The 18,397-nt window shown below is 41.1% G+C and overlaps 1 protein-coding gene across 50 annotated transcripts in view; it reads left to right on the top strand.

Annotated features, from left to right (window-relative positions):
- Positions 1-18,397, top strand: part of FHIT (fragile histidine triad diadenosine triphosphatase) — a 620,374-nt gene that overhangs the window by 454,077 nt on the left and 147,900 nt on the right. The window lies entirely within an intron of this gene.

Genomic DNA, 18,397 nt, shown 5'->3' with positions numbered 1-18,397 from the left:
TTGTAACTCTGAGAAATCTCTTTTGGTAAAGCAGTATTTCCCTGTGAATGAGCACTAACTACAAAAGAGAAATAAAGAAAAATGTCAGGTAGCTCTACTTTTAAACTTTTGCTATGTCCCAAAATGGCTCCAGACCTCATTCTGTTCCGAGATCTGCACTGCACATCTCTGCTCTGATATGCTGCTCTCTACGTCCTGTGTTTTTAATGAAATAAGTGGGAGTTCAGAGTATGTGGAACTACAGAGTCCCTAGATTTTCCTTGCAGACCTGACACTAGAATTTTGTCCACTGTGTCGGAAATGAGCATGCCTCTGCAATACTAAAAACTACTGTGAAAAATTATACTCTTGATCCTGTCTGGTGTTTTGCATTTAGTCCTCTGTATTGCCACTTAAATACTAAGAGTAAGTCCTGAATCTGTTGTTGTGGGGGTTTTTTTGTTGTTGTTGTTTTTTAATTCTGAGGCCTACCACATGCAAACGCTGCACAGCTCATTGTGCCCCCCCGTCACGGCTGAGATACAAGCAGAGTTTTAGTTAAGGAACCTGAACGACCAGATTTGAGATGCCCCGGGTGGCTCCAACGATTCTGTGCCGTGTTTGTTGCAATGGTGAGATGGAAAATGGAGAGTTGGTGAGTGAAGAAGTCTTACTTGGAGGTCTGAATTTTTTAGGTGTTGTGGTTTAGAGCCAGACACTTAACATCATTTTAATGCAGTTTTTGTGTCTGAATTAATATAATAAATGTCAATGTTGAATAGAATAAGGTCACATTTTACTACTTTGACCAGAAGTGTAATCTTCCAAGATTCAGTTTTATTACTCTTATAACAGTCATGCTGGATAAGGTCACCAGTATTTCTTTCAATATGAAGTAATATATGAAAGCATAGTTTATACCAACTTTATCCTCTGCAATGTGGGTTTGTGCTATGAGATGTACTGGGAAAGATCTTCCTTAGATGTATTTGCATGTAACACCAGGGATGCTGTTTTGCATTATTTTGCTGTAATAGTGTGTTGGTAAGCTTATGCTCATTAGGGACTTAGTCACTGCGAAGAAATGAACCTTTGAGGTTTGTACTCTCCTACTTCACAAGAAAAAGGGCATTTTCTTTAGCTGTATAGATACTTAGTCTGAAAGACGCAGCTATACACTGCACAGCATGATGAAAATGATCTAGCGTTTGCATACATATACTTTGCTCAAACAACAACAGTCACCAACAGAGCTAGATTTCAAAGGTAACTACATCAAGAGTACATATCAAAACCTGTGTGCACCCTGTCTGCTTATAAAGAGATCAACTGCACCTACCTTTAAAGCTCAAGTAATTGGACACATACCTGCATATTTACATTGCCTGACATGGTGTTACAACTGCTTTTTTTGTGGCTTCCAGTCTGCATCTGTAAGAGAAGCAGCAGATACCCTTTATTTCCATTTAGAGTGAGGGGCTGTGTTCTGAGTAAGGCCATCTCTGTTGCCCTCTGTTGAAAATCTAGCATTAATGATTTTCTTCTCTTTAGGATTACTCCGGGTTTGTTTTTTAATGAATTCTTTATGATTTTTTTATTATGTGAGGCTGAAATGCTGCTTAACTTATTATCTTGTATACCCTGAGTCCTTAGAGAAAAAACACATTGCTAGTTTTAGTGCAAATTGAGAGTGAAAAAAGGAAGGGTTAAAAGGTTTTGTAACATCTAGTGCTGTACTAAATTATGCAAGGCAAATATATTAAATAATAATCTGATCATTATTGCACCCAGCCTGTTTGGGGATTATATGGAGCAGGATTGATGGAGTTCAGGGTCCTTTCTTCTTTACTTTACTTTTTTTTTTTCTTTAACTTTCTATTAGCTAAAAAAGTTGTTATGTTTCTATTGGAAAACTCTTTTTCTTCTTTTTCTGTCTCAAGGGTTAGTGTTTCTGAGTCGCAAAAATATTTCGTGAAGCTGAAGTCCCAGCACTGTTTCTGCTTTAAAAGATGTGTGTGCAAACCAGATGATATCAGCCGACCGCTGCTGCAGGCAGTCAGGTTCTCCGCTGGCTGCGGTGGAAGATGTCTGTGGCCTGTGCCAAAGCATCTGGGGTTCAAATCCTGTTTGACGGCTGTAGAGGGGCATGTTCTGGCTGGGCACCTGTTTCCGTAGTTAAAGACGTGTAATGAAGTGCATTAGGTTTTTCTGTTGCATTTATTTGACGGCAGGATTCCTGCTGTGAGCTGGCCCCTGTGTGGATGCGTTTGTGTGCTGGTAAGGCGTAATGTCTCTGGGCACATGCAGCGATGCAGCCATCACGCAGGTGGTGAGGATTGCTGCCCCTCCTGGCTGTTTCCTCCTGCCCTCAGCTGAGGTTGGCCAGGGTAGGTGGGAGCAGGTGGCTTCCCTCTCCTCCTCCTCTTCCTCAGGCAGGACAAACGGTCGGGGTATATGTGCCACCTGCACAGCTGGGCTGTAGGGAAAGGGAGCTGGAGCCACCCCCCCTGCCCAGCCCAGCCTCTTGCTCATCCATATTAAACTGTTTTGTAAAACACTTTGAGATCCTTCTGCTTGAGGACACCAATTCAAGGTACCCCAGTTTCCTGACATCTGCTTCTCCAGTGTTTTACTTGCCGTTGCGTATGTGCAGCTGTATTTGTTTGCGCTGTGCTCAGCCTTTTGGGAATGTTTTGTTCTCAGATGTATTGAAAACAACGTTTAATGAACTTAGCCTTCAAGCCTTCACCTATCGGGACTCATATATCTGGGAAGTCTTTAAAGCATGCAAAGCCGGGAGGTAGGCGTGCATGCACAGGCATGTAGGCAAAGCCTCCAAGGGGCAGTTCTCTGTTACTGGGGCGGTTTTTGGTAGGTCAGTAATAAGCACAGGAACTTCACCCTCTGAAGCACAGGAACTTCACCCTCTGAAGCATGCTTGTTGTGACGCTATGTAGGTTAAGGCAGGAAAATAATTAACAAATGGTGTTTTAAGGAAAGATATACTACTCCAGTAATGTCTGCTCTGCTTTGTTAAAACTGGATTACTTTTGTCCTGTAGGTTGTCCTAGAGTGCAGTTCTGAGACTGTAGATGTTCTGATATCAGAGTGTTGAACAAGGAAATACACTTTTAGGTTTCCACACACGTGCACGTCTATAGATCTATAGCTTACACAAGTTTAAAGGAAATCAATCAGCAATTAACTATTGCAGAGCAGTGAGGATAGCATGTGGAAGTGTGGACAGTTTTCTAAGTACGACCAAATCTTTTGAATTTTCCTCTACTTGTTGAGGTCAAAACTACTGGATGAGAGGATGAAGCTCTTCCCTGCAGAATATCATTCTTTCAGGATTTCTGTAACTACAGATACAAATACATAGCGTGCGATCAAAAAGAGGGGAGGAAGTATTGAATGTTTCCATGTCTGAGATCTGTGAAAGATGGAGCTGCTGACAAGGCATTGCGTATATGGCCCTGTGGCTTGGAGCTATAGTAGCTCCAGCCTGTGTGAGTTCAAACCTGCTGATGTTTAAAAGTGTGCTGGCAAGCTCATCTCTTCCCTGGGGCTTGGGGAAGGAGGCATGGTTAGCTGGTGGCTTTTCTTTTACTTATTTTCTCCCTGGTCATTGCTAGCTAGAAGGTTTGGGTGACAAAGTCAAAGATTCCCAAGGGCAAAGACATTCTTCTGAACAAACTGAAAGGAGGTTTAAACATGTACAAAGACGCAAGTTTGACTATTCTTTCTCAGGAAAAGAATGTGCTGCTGCTTATTTTATTCAGACTTTGGCTTCTTATTCCTCTCATTGGACGATATTAAATTATTCTAAGTAAAAAATGAGTGTTTCATGCATTTTGTAATAATTCAGGTCATAGAGGTTGCCAGTAAGTCTAGTGTTTTACTTTTAAATTTAGGACCCTGGATGTCTTAGCTGCTGCCGCTGGAGGCTTAAGTGTCAGAGTTCTGCTGCATGTGTGGTGGCAGCTCTCTGTCTGCGAGCACAGGCTGCCGCTCTGTTTTCCTTGCTTTTAATTGGTATTAAAGGAGACAGCAGCAACCTCGCAGCTGGCATCTCATTTCATCAAAGCAGTGATAAACTTTATATTCCAAAAACTTCTCTCACTTCAAAATCCTTTAGGTTTGGTGACAAATGTTGAGGGGTGTTTGCATACAAATCACCTTCTTCCAGGAAAAGGTCTTTTTTTTTTTTTTTTAATGCTTTCTAAACATGGTTTGTGTGAAAGTTTTATGAGCCAGGCCTTTGTTTTCATACGCAGTCTGATGAGCTGCTTCTGGAACAGAAGAGATTTGAAGCCACATTAAATCGCATTTTGGTTCCTCTTTTGAGAACATCCTGAGTGTGATTTGCTACAGAATAATGTAACTTTGCTCTTATAATTCTCTGGCTTCTCTTTTCTGTTGTTAATTTTGCTTACCCTGCACTTATGAAAGAGTGGTACAAGTGCAATTGGGTCTGATGCCATATTGCAAGGATTTTTTTATTTGTTCATTATTCATTTAAGTTCTTTTTATTTTATTTAAAAGATTTTTTTTTTTTAATTTGGTAATGTTGCATGCTAATGAAATGTCCTAAGAAAGCGATAACGAGATTGAAATTTTAGTTACTCTTTTTTTCTTTCAGAAGGAAAAACTGCTTAAAGGGGCTTAATTCTCTCTACTGAAAGTCTACTGTAGATATAAGCGCTTTTATCTCTTGGTGGCTATTTGCATGGCAAAAACATCGCAGCCTGATCTATCCTATTCTTGGACACCATTTTATCTCCTCTGCGATCGACTTTGTCTGTAGTGGAATCAACATTCTTTTCATCACCCAAGGTCTCATCTTCAAACTTTCACCTTCAAAAGCACAGCCATCCTTAGGCAGACTGGTAACTCAGAATGATTTATAACTGAGGAGGACTTTGAAGTTCCTATAAACCATTGAAAAGCAGTGTTTCCTGCCTTTTTTTTTTAGTTTCGCTGCTGTTTGCTTGCTTGCTTCTGCTTTGGCATCTCTTGTGTCTCACACTCTGTGTCAGTGAAACGTAGCCAGGAATGACTGCGCCACCGATTTCTGACTGGCCTGCTAGGGAGCCTACGATAGTCATGCAAAGCCCAGGAAAAATGAATCGCAAGTGTTTTTCACACCAGAAGTAAGCATCAGCACAGGGTTGCAAGTGAAATGCAGACAGGCAAATTCAAGGGGACTCTATAGTGAACAAGTTTTTGATTTCCTGAGCAACCAGCGTGCACATCACTTTGCAAGACTAGGTTTTATAACAGTCAGCCATCACTGACGTGGGGAGGTCACTGGGTGATCCAAATCCAGCAGCTTAACAAGAGGAAGCTGAACAAATGACAGCGGAGATGCTTTCATTTGGAGGAGTACCAAATGTTCCTGCTCTTTCAGCCCCTACATATGGGATATCTATTTTGTGACCTTTGGAAAGAGAAACCCATCCACCTTTCTCAGCAAGACCACTTTGATGGTGATCACAGACAGCAAAGAAATGCTGCTTGCTTGTAATTTAAGGAAGAAATGCAGGGAGTTAGCAATTTGTTTGCTGGAACAAAGTTTGTGAGACTGTATTCAGCATTAGTTTTCTCCTTCACACCAAGGATGAGGTTGGAGCACTGTCATCTTTCTTTGGTTGGATTTTTTTTTTTTTTTGCCCTTGATAGAAATTTACTTTTACTTTTTTTGTATATACATTGATAGCATGTCAGATTAAACTATTTTTTCTGCACTCCAGGGAACAGTCTGCTAGCAGCAATCACAGTAACATATTGTTATGATCAGCTTGTATTATGGTAACACTGAGAGGTCCAAACCAGAGATCGCAGCCCAAATCTTTGAGGGTATGTAGACATGCCGTGAAGTTCTAACAGCCACTCGGACCCTGCTCTGGTGAGACTTTTAGGCCTGTGATTAATTTGAAGTGCATAGCATCTTGCAGATTCCCGCAGTGGTTCCAGCAGTGTCAGGAGTTCGATCTGTTAAGGAGAGTCAGGTAGGATTTTTAGGCGTGAGAGCCATAAAGTAAGGTGTTTGCATTGGTGAACGGCAACCTAAGGCAACTGGTAGTCTTGAACCCTGTCCTGTAACGTGCAGCAATTTGTGGAGCTCAGTGCAGGTCTTCAGGTTCATGCGGACATCTCCAGCCGGGACTACACAACTGGTGCTCAGTGAAGTGGGAAGAAGGAGGGAGGAGGAGTTGGTGAGAGGCAGGCAAGCAGGCTCAGGTCTCTTTACTGGGCAGAGCCCCCAGAGGGAGCCACAGGAGATTCACCTCTGCAAGCATCTAATCCTACCCCTTCCTTTGTTTGTTCAGCTGATTTAAAGTTGATCTCACTGCTTCAAGAAATTCAGGGTCTCCCCCTGCCAGATGCGTGATACGCCCTATTTGGAACATTTGTTTTTCCCAGCAGTGACACTGTAAATAGGGAGATGAGCATCTTTGGGTAATTTTAGTAGTATCAACAAAAGAGTCAAACATCAGTGACTTTTGCTGGTGCCTGACCCTGCGCAGCAGATTATTTCGAGATCGGCATTTGCTCTTGGAGCCACCTGTTCCTGCTAGGCAGCTACAGAAGCAGGGCAGTACAGGTGCGCTGCGCTGATGGAAATGGTTCCTTGGGAAAGGGTCCATGCTCAGCGCCTCTGCATGCAGGCTGGCCTCTGCAGAGAGCGGCAGAGGAGGATCTCCATCCTGCGGAGATGATATGCCGGTGTGGAAATACTCCCAAGGGCAGAAAGCCAGCAGTGCGCTACGCACTCCCCTGCCATGCTCCGTCCTGGAGGGAGTTTGTTGCACTGCATGCAGTGGGGTTTAATGCTCGTGGGCTGCGAGAGGGCAAATGGGGAGTTGACACATCTTCTCCCCCTCTCCCTGTTGAGCACCTGTTGAGGAGCTGAGCATAGGCTGGTTCTGGATTTGCAAATCATTATAATGACAGACTGTGACAATAAAAAGAGCCATGAAAATAGATCATGAAAAGAAGTCCCGGATTAAGGAATCCCCTGGTGCACTGGGACATGATAAAACCCCATTAAGTCAATAATCTGTGCATTAAGAACTCCTCTGGTTATGTAAAGGAAATAAAACAGCCTATTTTTCTCAGTAAGCCAGAGGAAGTGGTAGCTATGGTATGTAATGGCATGATAAAGAGCACTTGCTCTTCAGTAGACCTTACAGTCTAACTTGATTTACAGATCAGATCTCAGTTGATGACAGTAGAAAGACTGTAATGATGCCAGTGACCGTGTCTGAGAGTGTCTCAGTTGTGTCTTTATTCCAAGTCCACAGAAAGGAAATAATAAAAACAGATAATCGCATTAAAGTAATGGTTTCAGATGACACTCACACAAAATAAGGTTATTCAGAGTTAAACTGCTAGTTTGTCTTCTTCATTCTCGTGTGCTTAAATATTGCAAGAGCCTTAGATGAGAGTATGAATTTATGTACTGTGCATGCTGAAATGCCTAGCTACAATGGGGAGAGTTGGGAACAATGAGCATTAACGGCAGTAATAGTATTAGAACAGCATCTACAGAGACAATCGTGACTCAGGGCCTGTTGTCCTTATCCAAGAGGGCTTATTATGCAAGTAAAAAATGGAGGAGACCTCCTTTCTGATTTCTTCCTCCTTTACAGCATTCACTGTCTCACATGCTTCCTTAACTATATTTTACCATCTCTGCCTGAGTTTTATTCTGTATTAAAAGGAGGGCTTCATGCAGATAGTTCCATGCTGAAGACATACTCCACATCTGTTGTACATTTCATCAGCCCTTAAGTATGACTTATCCAAAATTGCCTCCCCAGGCAGATGAGCGAAAATGTATCTTTGGGAGCATTTTGCCCTGACACATGCACTTTTTGTGAACATTCTTGTAGATATCAGGCTTTTTGTGTTAAAGTAGGTATGAAATAAATTGTCAAAATTAAGTAGCTAAGGAATACAGGCTTAAAATAATTTCTTTTCATGTTGCACTGCCTCTGGGTCTCTGCTTAAACACTATACAGGGTCTTTCTTATTTCCACCCCGCCTTTCTCTGTATTGCAGCTGAGGGAAGGCTGATTCACTAGTTTGCTGCAGTAGTTATCTTAATCCCTGGGTACTGAAACTGCAGAATAGGCTATTGCAGTTTTCCTCTTCATTTCAAAATATCACCATCAGCCCCCCAATTGCCTTTCCCTTAATGCCTATTTCAGTATCCTCCAACCGTTAGCATGTCTAAGGGCCACCTTCGGTCTCCTGAATGCATGGACGAGTACGCGCTTGCTCCAGCTCGGTACTGGCAATTGATGTGATATAAGTAATACTGTTTTAGTAGGTCTGCTAAACAGGAAAGAAGTAGTAACGTTTGCAAAAAGAATGACTCTCTTACTTGCCAAGTCATCTCTTTCTGTATTCGCTTCAGCTTCGTATTAGCCAATGTAGTAAAAATACTCAGTGGGTTCTTTGTCATGGACTTTGCAGTTTTCAACTTCAAAGGAATTGATGGAAATGCACTGGCAGAGATATTTCTGGCAGAGATATTTTTAGCTGCAACAGAAGAGGTGAACATGTGATCTTGCAGGGCAAAGGTGACGTGCTTTGCCTTTTTGCCATGAAGGCGTAGCAAACAGCTTTTCATGAGGCAGGTAGGAAGTTCTCTTGTTTTTCAGACTGTCGCTCGAGGTGCTGATGTTAAGGAAAGCTAAGCAAGGAGTGTAGAGAGCATTTCTTTTTTGCAAGAGAGTTCGTTTCTCTCTTTCGTAACTTAGGCACAGTCTACTCTCATGGAATAGTTCCCTGGAACAGGATAGCTAATCCTGGTGCTCTAGAAGCCGTATCAGTAACTAAGCATGAAAACTCTGCCATGATGGCTTCCAACTTAAGAAGGCAAACTCAACTCTCAATTGACTTTAATTGGAGTAGTTTTCTGAATACCTTAAGAGATCTAGGTAGAAAAGCACTCTTGAGAAATCAGTGGGAATCAGCTGGCTTGCTCCATTTCAAAACTCCAAAAAACCCACCCTGCGTTGTAATACTCCTGGAGGAATACACTTACTACAAGACAGTCTGGATTATCCAAATTCAGTTTTCCAAAACTCCCTGTTATTCATGTTCCTCATTATCTGTCAATTACTTTCCAAATTAGCTTCATTACCTGAAACCTTGATTATCCAAACTTACACAGTGTCCCCTGTGATACTCTGATAATTGAGCTTGTACTGCACTCCCTCAGCTGATGCTTCACTTGTTATGAAATAAAGGTACTGTTGGTCTGGCACATGCTGCCAGAAGATCGTTTTGCTATAAGCTGTTCAGTATAGACTTAGTGCAGGATTATAAAGAGTATGTGTAAAGCCCTTGATCATCTGCCATTGATAGGCAATAGGAGAAAGTGGATCCTGTAACTGCTTCTTCCATGCCAGATTTAACAGAACCTCATTGAGATACTTATATTCAGGAGAAGACAGAAGAGGATGGGAGGAATGAAACTGTCTAATGAGCAAGACACTTCAGCAGTACCAAAAAGCACCGGCCTTCCACAATTTCAAATCTCCTATTTTCCTCTATAGGTCAAACCAATTTACCTGCAAGGTTAAACAAGATGAATCCCAGGCAGAATTATTAAATATTCATCCATTTATTGTATTATTGTCTCCCACCATAGATGCCAAGCACAGAAAAAAAGTATATTTTCAAGTACCGTAGGCATTAATGCCAATAATTCTTATAGCTTTTAGGTAAACTTATTTCCCAACACATTCTGTGGTGTCTTTCTACCAAGCTGAGGCTTGTTTCAGGTAATCTTAATGCCGAGAATATGGCTTCTAATAAATTGCAAGAAAGTACACTTGTAATGACTAATATTTATTAATTAATTGTTCCCTCATTACAGTTGTTGAATCATGAGCTAGACTAGAACCTTGTAATGATCATATTATGTTTTGAATAAGGTGATTCCTCAGCTGTGAATAAAATTTAATTCTGAAGTTTTTTCTCACAAGTTACTGCTTATTCTCAGGTGGAAAGGTTGGATCATGAGCTTACTCTCTTTGTTTGAAATGAGTCTTTGCAACGACATCTTTCAGTTCCAGCAGGGTTAAGTTTGATAAATTGAATTCAGTGCAGTTTCCTGTGATGCAGGTCATATGGACGAGACCTTTAGATAGATGTCTGAGCTGCTTTGCATGAACGTATTAGTTTCTATGGCAGATATCATCGCTCCAATGTGTATGCCAAAAAACCTCTCTCCTGATTGTTGCGCCGCAGATATTGTTTGGTTTCTGCTCTCAGCTTCAACCCATGGCTGTTTTTCAGTGGTCTTGTACGTTTATAATTGTTGTACGTACATGGATAGCTTCATGTAACTGAACAGTTTTGTGATCTATTCAGAAATAGGATACGTAGCTAGAGCAATGTAGATGTAGTCCTTAGCTGAAATGGGTTGTTGTACAGGAGCATATACTCAGAGCATCATAGCAGCTGTAGATGAAGTGGTTCCATGTTGGGGCTTCTGCATTTCCGTCTTGACCGCTGGGTATTGCTTTGGGGCCTTCCAAGATCAAAAGCTTAATATGATTCTAAAACATGAATGTGATTCCTGGTACAAATGTTGTAAGTTTAGGTCTGCAGTAAATTTCCTCTAGATGAAACTTGTATCAGAGGCAGGTTTCGGAGCTACTAACTGTCCTAGGGCTACTCTCATAGTCGTTCCACTTAGGCACCTGCCATTGCCCAAGGCTGCCCCTGGAGTCAGTAGCTAACAGAAAAGGATAATCCCATGGTAAAATACCACTTACTATGAGGAACTGAGCTTTTAGTGACCTACCTGACATACCCTAAAGCCATTTACTGGGAATATCAAATATAGAAAAGACTCGTTTAAAATGAAGAGTTAACGGTTCCGAATCTCACATTTCCCTGCTGTGGCCTGCTGTCTTGTGGAGTCACTGTACTTTGAGTAACAGTACTTTGTACTTTGATATGCCATCTAGCATGATTTAAACTAAAAGCCATCTGTATTTAAATTAGGTACACTGACTTTTTTCTACAGAAAAAGTAAAATAATATTTATTGTCCGTTTCTTGGAACTACTGCACCTGTCATTGACATAAAGAGTTATTTTAAGTAGCTTCAGCTGAGATGAGAAGATCAGTAGAGCACAAAAAAAGGTGTAAAAGCTGCAGTGTGGTCTTAAAACAGTGCTGTTATCACAGTGCACAGAGATCCATGTCAAAGATTTACACTGATTGCCTTTGGTTTCACTGGAACCGCTAATTCTCAGTTTTACTACTTAGAGCTGGTCCTCTGTATTCATGTAAGGCAGCTCAGTACATGTTTATCAAGATCAATTGTGTTTAGATAATTTGTCTTATCTTAATGACTTTTTTTTATTAATGCTACGAAGCGACAGAGCAAGATCAGAAAAATACGTTGTGTGTGGTTTTAATATGCTGAAGCAATTCTTAAGTTTTTATTGTAATTTTACTGTATTTCCATTGGTTCTTAATCATCTTTATAGCTCATAGCTATGTTTTCTTCCAGTGTAGCAAGTTCTGTGATGTAGCATTTCCTAAATTGTACCAGAACAGCTTTCTAAAATACATTTAAATCCAGCTGTACACAGAAAACCCACTACAGACTGTTATTCCACCTTTTCCTGTTATTACTGAGATCCTCGCTCTTAATCTGAATAGTCTCCACTGATTCAATAAGTCAGAGTGACTCAGTTTTGGAAAGAAATCTGATTCATCCTGTGAGCTCTGTGCATCACTTGTCTTGTGTACATCCTAATTTAGTGGGTTAAGTGAGGACTGAAGTGATGCCTTGACCGCTTGTTGTCCTTCTGCAGCAGAATGTGCATTTTGTGCATTTTTAAAGGTACTTTTTATTCCTCTTTAATACAGCTCTTGTATGTATGTGAGTATACGTGTACATGTGTGCTATTTCAGTTATCTTCACTTCCTCTGTAATTCATCCTGTATGCAGCGTCTGTGGAACCGTAATTGCTCACATAGAGAAATTGCTCCTGTACCCTTCAGATGAGGGGAACTGTTCAAGGGCAGAAAAAAGATAAATGACTAGCAGTTGTTTTTCAAAGATATTAATTTTATTAGGCATGCGTTCTGCTGATTTTCCTGAGGTTTGGGATTTCTTTCTGGTAGCAATTAAGAGTTTTGGAACAAAGACAACTTGTGTTTAGATGCAGTGATGAATTGAATACCCCCACCTAGACTCCCCAGTTGTGAATCTGGGGACAGTGCTTTGGTGAGTTTCAGTACCTGCAGCCTCATCTGACCGATTTTCTGTGCTTTGGGCACTTAATGCAAATTCGTGTGAAACAGTATGAGAAAAGTATAATCCTTTACCCAGCTCCCCATAGCACGTTGTTTCTACATTCCCATCAGCTAGCTTATGGATATGCAGAAGGGGTCCTCTGTTTCTTGGAGAGGCATGAGGCAGTGCAGTGCTCTCCAGCTGGTATTTCTGGCCCACTGAGGTCCCCACACCGCGGTACCCTACGTCTTCTCGCCTTGGTGAGGGCCGAACTGGCCAGTGAGCAGTCTCGCGCTCATGGGACACCATTTCCACACATCTGTCAAATACGTCCTCCTGTTAGAAAGAGATGGTGGCATTGTCCATGGCTCTACGCTCTGTAGGACTGAAATCAAGTGCTAATCCTAAAATGAGCAAAGCCCTGATCTCTGAGGCAGGAGTTCGTGCTGAGAGTTGTTCTTGTAACTGAAAGATGTGTTTTCCACCATGAGGGACGGTCAGAGGCTAGAAGGCTGCAAGTTGTTAACGTAAGTGTATGAAATACACAGAGCAATATAAAATCTTCATAGATAATACTGTCTGGGATCTTCTCTTCTCCCCTCTGCCTCTCCTCTGTCCTTCACTTCTTTCCCAAATTATTTATGAAAAAGTCAGTTTTGATGTGTGTCCTAACCTTAAACTATGAGGAAATTTTTTCATTCCTGCTAACTAAACTGAGTTTTCATGTGAAAATTTTAGAAAGCTATAGTAGATATTTAGAAGGAAAAGAAAAACTCAAGTTTTTTAAATTTTCGAAGTATTCAAGTTAACTTGAATATTTTTCCTTATGTATTTTCTTATATATTTTTTGAAATTCTGATTCTAATGCCGTTTTGGCAGGGGAGATTCTTTTAACATTTTTAAAAGTATTCTGAACAGGAACAGTGTTTCCATCCCAGTGCCAGCTGCAGACTCCTGACCTTGTTACACCTTCAAAATAATCATTTTCCTAAGTTAAAACATTCTGTAACAAATGTTTTAGAAAACTGACAAATATTGTTCAAACCCCAGAGCTTCATGAAGAAGCAATTAGCCTTTCACTTTTAGATATTCTTCCTTTTTCCCCTTGTGTTTTGTTCTTTTTAAGCATCATATATTAAAAAAACCCGGTCTATTTATATATGTTTAACTGGTTCCTCAAAAAGGAGGGGGAGGGAAAAAACTTGATTCCTATTGTTAGGTTCCCACTACCTGAAGAGCCTTTAATTTTCTTCTTCATAGAGCTTTGTATCTTTCAGTTTGAGGTTCAAATTCAGGAATAAAACAAAAGTCAAAATGCAAAGTGTGTTTTGTACATAGCAAACTAATGGACTTAACCAGGAAAAAGCTGTGGTTCATTCTAAAGCTTGTCAAATAAAACGCATGTTATCCTCTTTGGTTTTTGGCTGGCTTTCTGTTTTCACCCCAAAAAGCCATTATTCCAAAGAATGTTTGCACCCAGCTAGCTGTGTGTGCATGAATTTGTGATGGACACTGCATGGGACTGATGAAAATCCCACTGATGGCGTATGGAGCTTGGATTAGACCTTAAATACAGAATTACAATAATCTGGGCTTCAAAGTTGAAATTCAGATAAAGCAAATAAAAATGACTACTGTGCCTTTGAATTTCAGCCTCCAGCTCTGTGCCTTAGTGAAAGGAAAATTGCGTTTGAAGTGGTCAGCGCGCAGGTGTTGGCCATGTGTGCTGCATTTCTTGTAGAATTTGAGACGCACAGTCATACCACAACCTCCATATGATCAGCTGAAAGCAATTATGGGGTTAACAAATGCTCAGTTTTCCATGGCCACCCATCATCTGCAGTGTGAGTATGCCATCAGATAAGTAGGTGCACAAGGGAAATTTGTACTTGCGTTTGGCAAAATTGGACATAGCTTTGCCAGTGTCTAGGTGCCCGCTCAAGAGCCCTGTGGCAGTACGTCCACTGAATGCCAGTTTCAAGGGCTCCGGTTACCATGGTCTAGGAAATTCAGGGAAAGAGTGAAAGAGCTTTAGAGAAATGTCTGCAACCTTGAGTTTGAGGGCCGAGAGCAGGCACATGTCTTTTGGCATCCTGGCTCAGCTGTTGTATTCAAACTTATTAATCCACGCTAGTTTGGCTGCAAGCGTGAGGTCTAGAAGAGTTGTCCCACACAGGTTGCAGTTGTAATGGACTATCAGTGGAAGAAAGGCAGAGGCTGTCAGCTTGAATTAACGAAGGGATTCATAGGCTTTGGTGGACTGAACAACTTGCCCAAGGTCATGCAGGGATGTAGTGACCAACCAGTGAAGACAAGTGATCTTGCTGAAATCACAGGTCATCCTTAGTTTTTAACTTAGTTTGAGGTTAGAGGCTTGACAATAGCAGGTCTGATCTGCTGTTGCATCACTGCTGCTTTATGGTTATGTACTTCCACTAATATAGCTGTAGTTATAGCCTCGTATCTACTGGTACTCTCTGGAGAATATTGACTTTCCTAATTGTTTAATAAATCATTAACAGTGCTTTTAGTGTATGTGAGGGTGTGCATGTTGGGTTGTGGATTAGAACAAAAGGTAAGGCTGTTGTGAGGCTCCTGCAGGATATATAGAGAGGAATGTACAATCAAGTATAAAGGTTTTTTACTCCTTAGAATGGAAAAGTCAACTTATTTAATTGCATGTACTTTAATGATGAGGACTGACTCAGAGAGTTTGAAGGAAATGCACCAGCTGTGCACATCAAAGCTTAAAAACACAGTCAGTAGCAGCTTAGAATGAATGAAGAAATCATGAAATTATTAATTTTGGTGCTAAGAGAAAGGAAATACAAAAAAGTTCAAACGTTCCCTGGCAGAGCGCTGCCCTTAAGCCTGCAGCGCAGCTGCTGCCTGTCCACCTCTCCATCCTGCCGAGCCGCTCTGTAGTGCTGGGGGATTGTTGCCCAGGCATAGGCACCTACTGCCGTTTCAGGTGCCCTGAGATGACCCAGGCATCGCGCCTGCCTGGCAGATATGGTATGGGGCATATGGGAGACTTCTGCCCTTCTGCAGTGGCAGCTGGGTGCTCCCAGGCATCTCAGATGGCAGGAGATGCTTCTGTTTAGGGAGCTGTTGCACTTAGACCCAAGTACAGAATCACTTCCGCTTGCGTCATTAACACACAGTCACCTGAAGCACAGCAGTAGCTCGTAGCACTGCTTTCGGTGGGTAATTGCAGCAGGTAATGGGCAGTTATGTAATTTTAAACTTGGGGGGTATTTTGAGATGAATGGAGCATTAAAATCTGAGCAGGATATAGTGTTAAAACTATCCTGCTCCAGTTTAAAGTTGCAGTGGGTGGTTGTTTTCGTAATGACCTCAAATCCATGAATTCATTGTAACATTTGCCTTTTTATATATTCATAGTTAAATATAACTTGAATGTTGTCCTAATTACATTCTCATGTTAATTTTGCTCTGATTCAGAATTTCTCTCATTATTCTTTGTAGAATTATTTGAAATGATGGAAAGTTCAGTAAAGATGCTCCAGTGTGTGATTATGCCTTTGAATTATTTATCACGTTTGAAGACAGAAATATGGTTAAAATCTAGTTTGAGTTGTAAATGAGTCTTGGTAACGTAAGGAGGAAGTGGCAGCTCTTTTCACGGAGCGATGTGGTTTACGGGCGCATCATCTGAGAGTGCAGGAGCGCATGGGGGCCCTGCATAAACCAAGCACCTTGCAATGAAATAAGAAAAAACCCATTGTACCACCTGGCAAATGCTGCCCAAGCAGATAAGACAGATAAAGTGTGGAAGAGGAGAGAAGGAGGTAGTTACAACTTGCTCAAAAGAAAAAGCAGCTTAGTGACAGAATTAAAAGGAAACAGCTGTCCTGACTCGGGCCCGAGCAGCCCTTGCATCACCCGCTCTCCCTCGGCTTTGTGCTGTGAAAACAAAAGCTATCGCAAGCAGCATTTAGCCCGTGGTTTTCACAGTGCGTCACAGTGGCAAGTGGCGCAGTGTTAATATAAGGCTGTAAAAACTGTGATTTATGCAAAAAATCATGCTTGTGTCTGTGGCCCTGAGTCTGTTGGTGAGCCGTATGCGAGCTGGAGAGGGGGAGAAACTGCTGGGGGGGGAAAAAAAACCCTCTAGAAGAGGAAAGGAAACTTGCCTCAATGTAAGCAGCAGTTTTGCTAGAGGTAAGTGAGGGGAAATTCTTCATTTATAAACGGTTCGTTGACCCATGATAATAAAGCAGTGCTGCAGAAGAAGGATAATTATCTACTTAAGTATCAGGTGCCCTGAGGGTAAAAGCTTCTCTTCCCTCCTTTTGAAAAATGAACTCAGATTAAACAAATGTCCTTTTTCCTGTTTTACTGTTGACATGAATTTCCCTTTTATGAGTGAAATTAATTAGTTTTTCTATTCCTTTATTCCTGGTATGGAAATCAGGTCTGCCGAGCAAGTTTTGAGCTTTTCCCGTGGGCCCTAAGTTCAGCCAATGGCATCCTTTATGGAGCCGCTTTGTACAGTGCGCTGGGAAGGCACAAATAAATTGCAGGAGCTTTATTATGCCCGGTAGCTGCCAGGAGGCACAGCCTCTTAGAACTAAAAACCCACAAAACCAGACCGTTTTCTCCCAATTCAGGAATGGTTTATTTCCAACTACCTGTTTACTAAACAAATATTAATACACAATTCTTCTTTCTTAAAATTTTTTAATGCTGTGAGTTACAACAAGGGAAAAAGAGAACAGTGGAGGCATAGATAATGCTGTACTAAACAAATAAAGGCCAGATTTTTCAAAGCAGATTAACACCAAAGCTGGAGCCAGACTTCTGTTCCGTTGTGAGTGAAGAGAGCTGCTGCTAGCTGTGAAGCTCTTTGGAAAAATCTGCTCCCAGTTAAGCAAATATCCATTACAATATTGTCTGTCCTTATCTGGACCTTGAAAAATGATCAAAACCTGTCTCTACGTCTTTACTTCCAGAAAATGTCTGTTTTTTCCTACAGTCGGAAATATAAATATGATAAACGGTGATAAACTCGGTGAACGTGTTGTTTCTTTGTTTATGGAAATAAATCATCTTTTGCATGTATTAGTCTTTATTTGGAATTTCTTACAGGGTTCTTGAGAATCAGGTTGACATAACCTTTGTGTGAACCTGCTAACTACAGAGCATCTCCTATGTACGTTTCCTAGCGTATAGAGACTATTTCCTGAATACCTGCAGGCTTCTAGATGCTGTAAAAATAAATACTACTGTAGTACGATGGCATGGAGCTTAATTTTCTTCAAATAGTCCTTTGAGCTCTCATTTTAATACTGAAAAAATAAGAAGCTGTTAATTTTCATAGCCTTCAGTTATGAAAGTTCAAGTGGTGTTAGAGGTGATATTTAAGGTCTTTATTCTGCAAACGTGATACTGCAAGTTAGGAAGAAAAAAAAAGAAAAAACCATCTGCAGGGAATTGAGATGGGAGTCAAGTCCCAAGCGCTTGCTTGTTGGATTTAACACAACTGAGGCCCTGTTAAGAATTCAGGACCTTATTAATAGTGTTACAAAATTGGCTTTCAGTTGAGGAATCCTAGCAATTATTTATTTCTGTGAACACAATGGGCCAGGTGACGGTGAATAGTGTCTGTGTCCTTCCGTTGTTTGCTTTATAGCTTCATTTCACTGACTCATGAAGCACCGTTATCAAGGTAGAATAGAGTCGAAGTATATTTGTAATGTTGGGAACACAGAGTTTGAAAGGAAACAGTCTTCATTATCTAACTGTATTTCTAAACACATACAACAGATGAGCACTCCTAGTGAATGGTAATTACTGTGTTGTAGGAATAAGAGACCTGCTGTTACCAGCGAAGTGTTGGCTATTCAGATTTAGTTACCTGAAGTTAGAGGTGTAGGATATGAAAAAGCATAGTAAAATTGCTGTCACAGATCACACACCCAAAACGACTTTAAAATCCTTTGGCCTTTTCTGACTTTCAGAGATCTAAGATACCAGCATCTCTCCATGCAGTTCAAAATGATAACTTTGAGTCTGTGAAAATTTAGAATGCTTTCCTTAAGATGTCTCAGTAATAACAATGTCTGTGACCTTGTTTTAGTCATTTGACCCATAACTGTGGGGTTTGAGGAAACTGGGA

The sequence above is a fragment of the Struthio camelus genome, chromosome 14 (genome assembly GCF_040807025.1).
Source record: "Struthio camelus isolate bStrCam1 chromosome 14, bStrCam1.hap1, whole genome shotgun sequence".
Classification (NCBI taxonomy): domain Eukaryota; kingdom Metazoa; phylum Chordata; class Aves; order Struthioniformes; family Struthionidae; genus Struthio; species Struthio camelus.
This window is presented reverse-complemented; position numbering and strand designations above follow the sequence as displayed.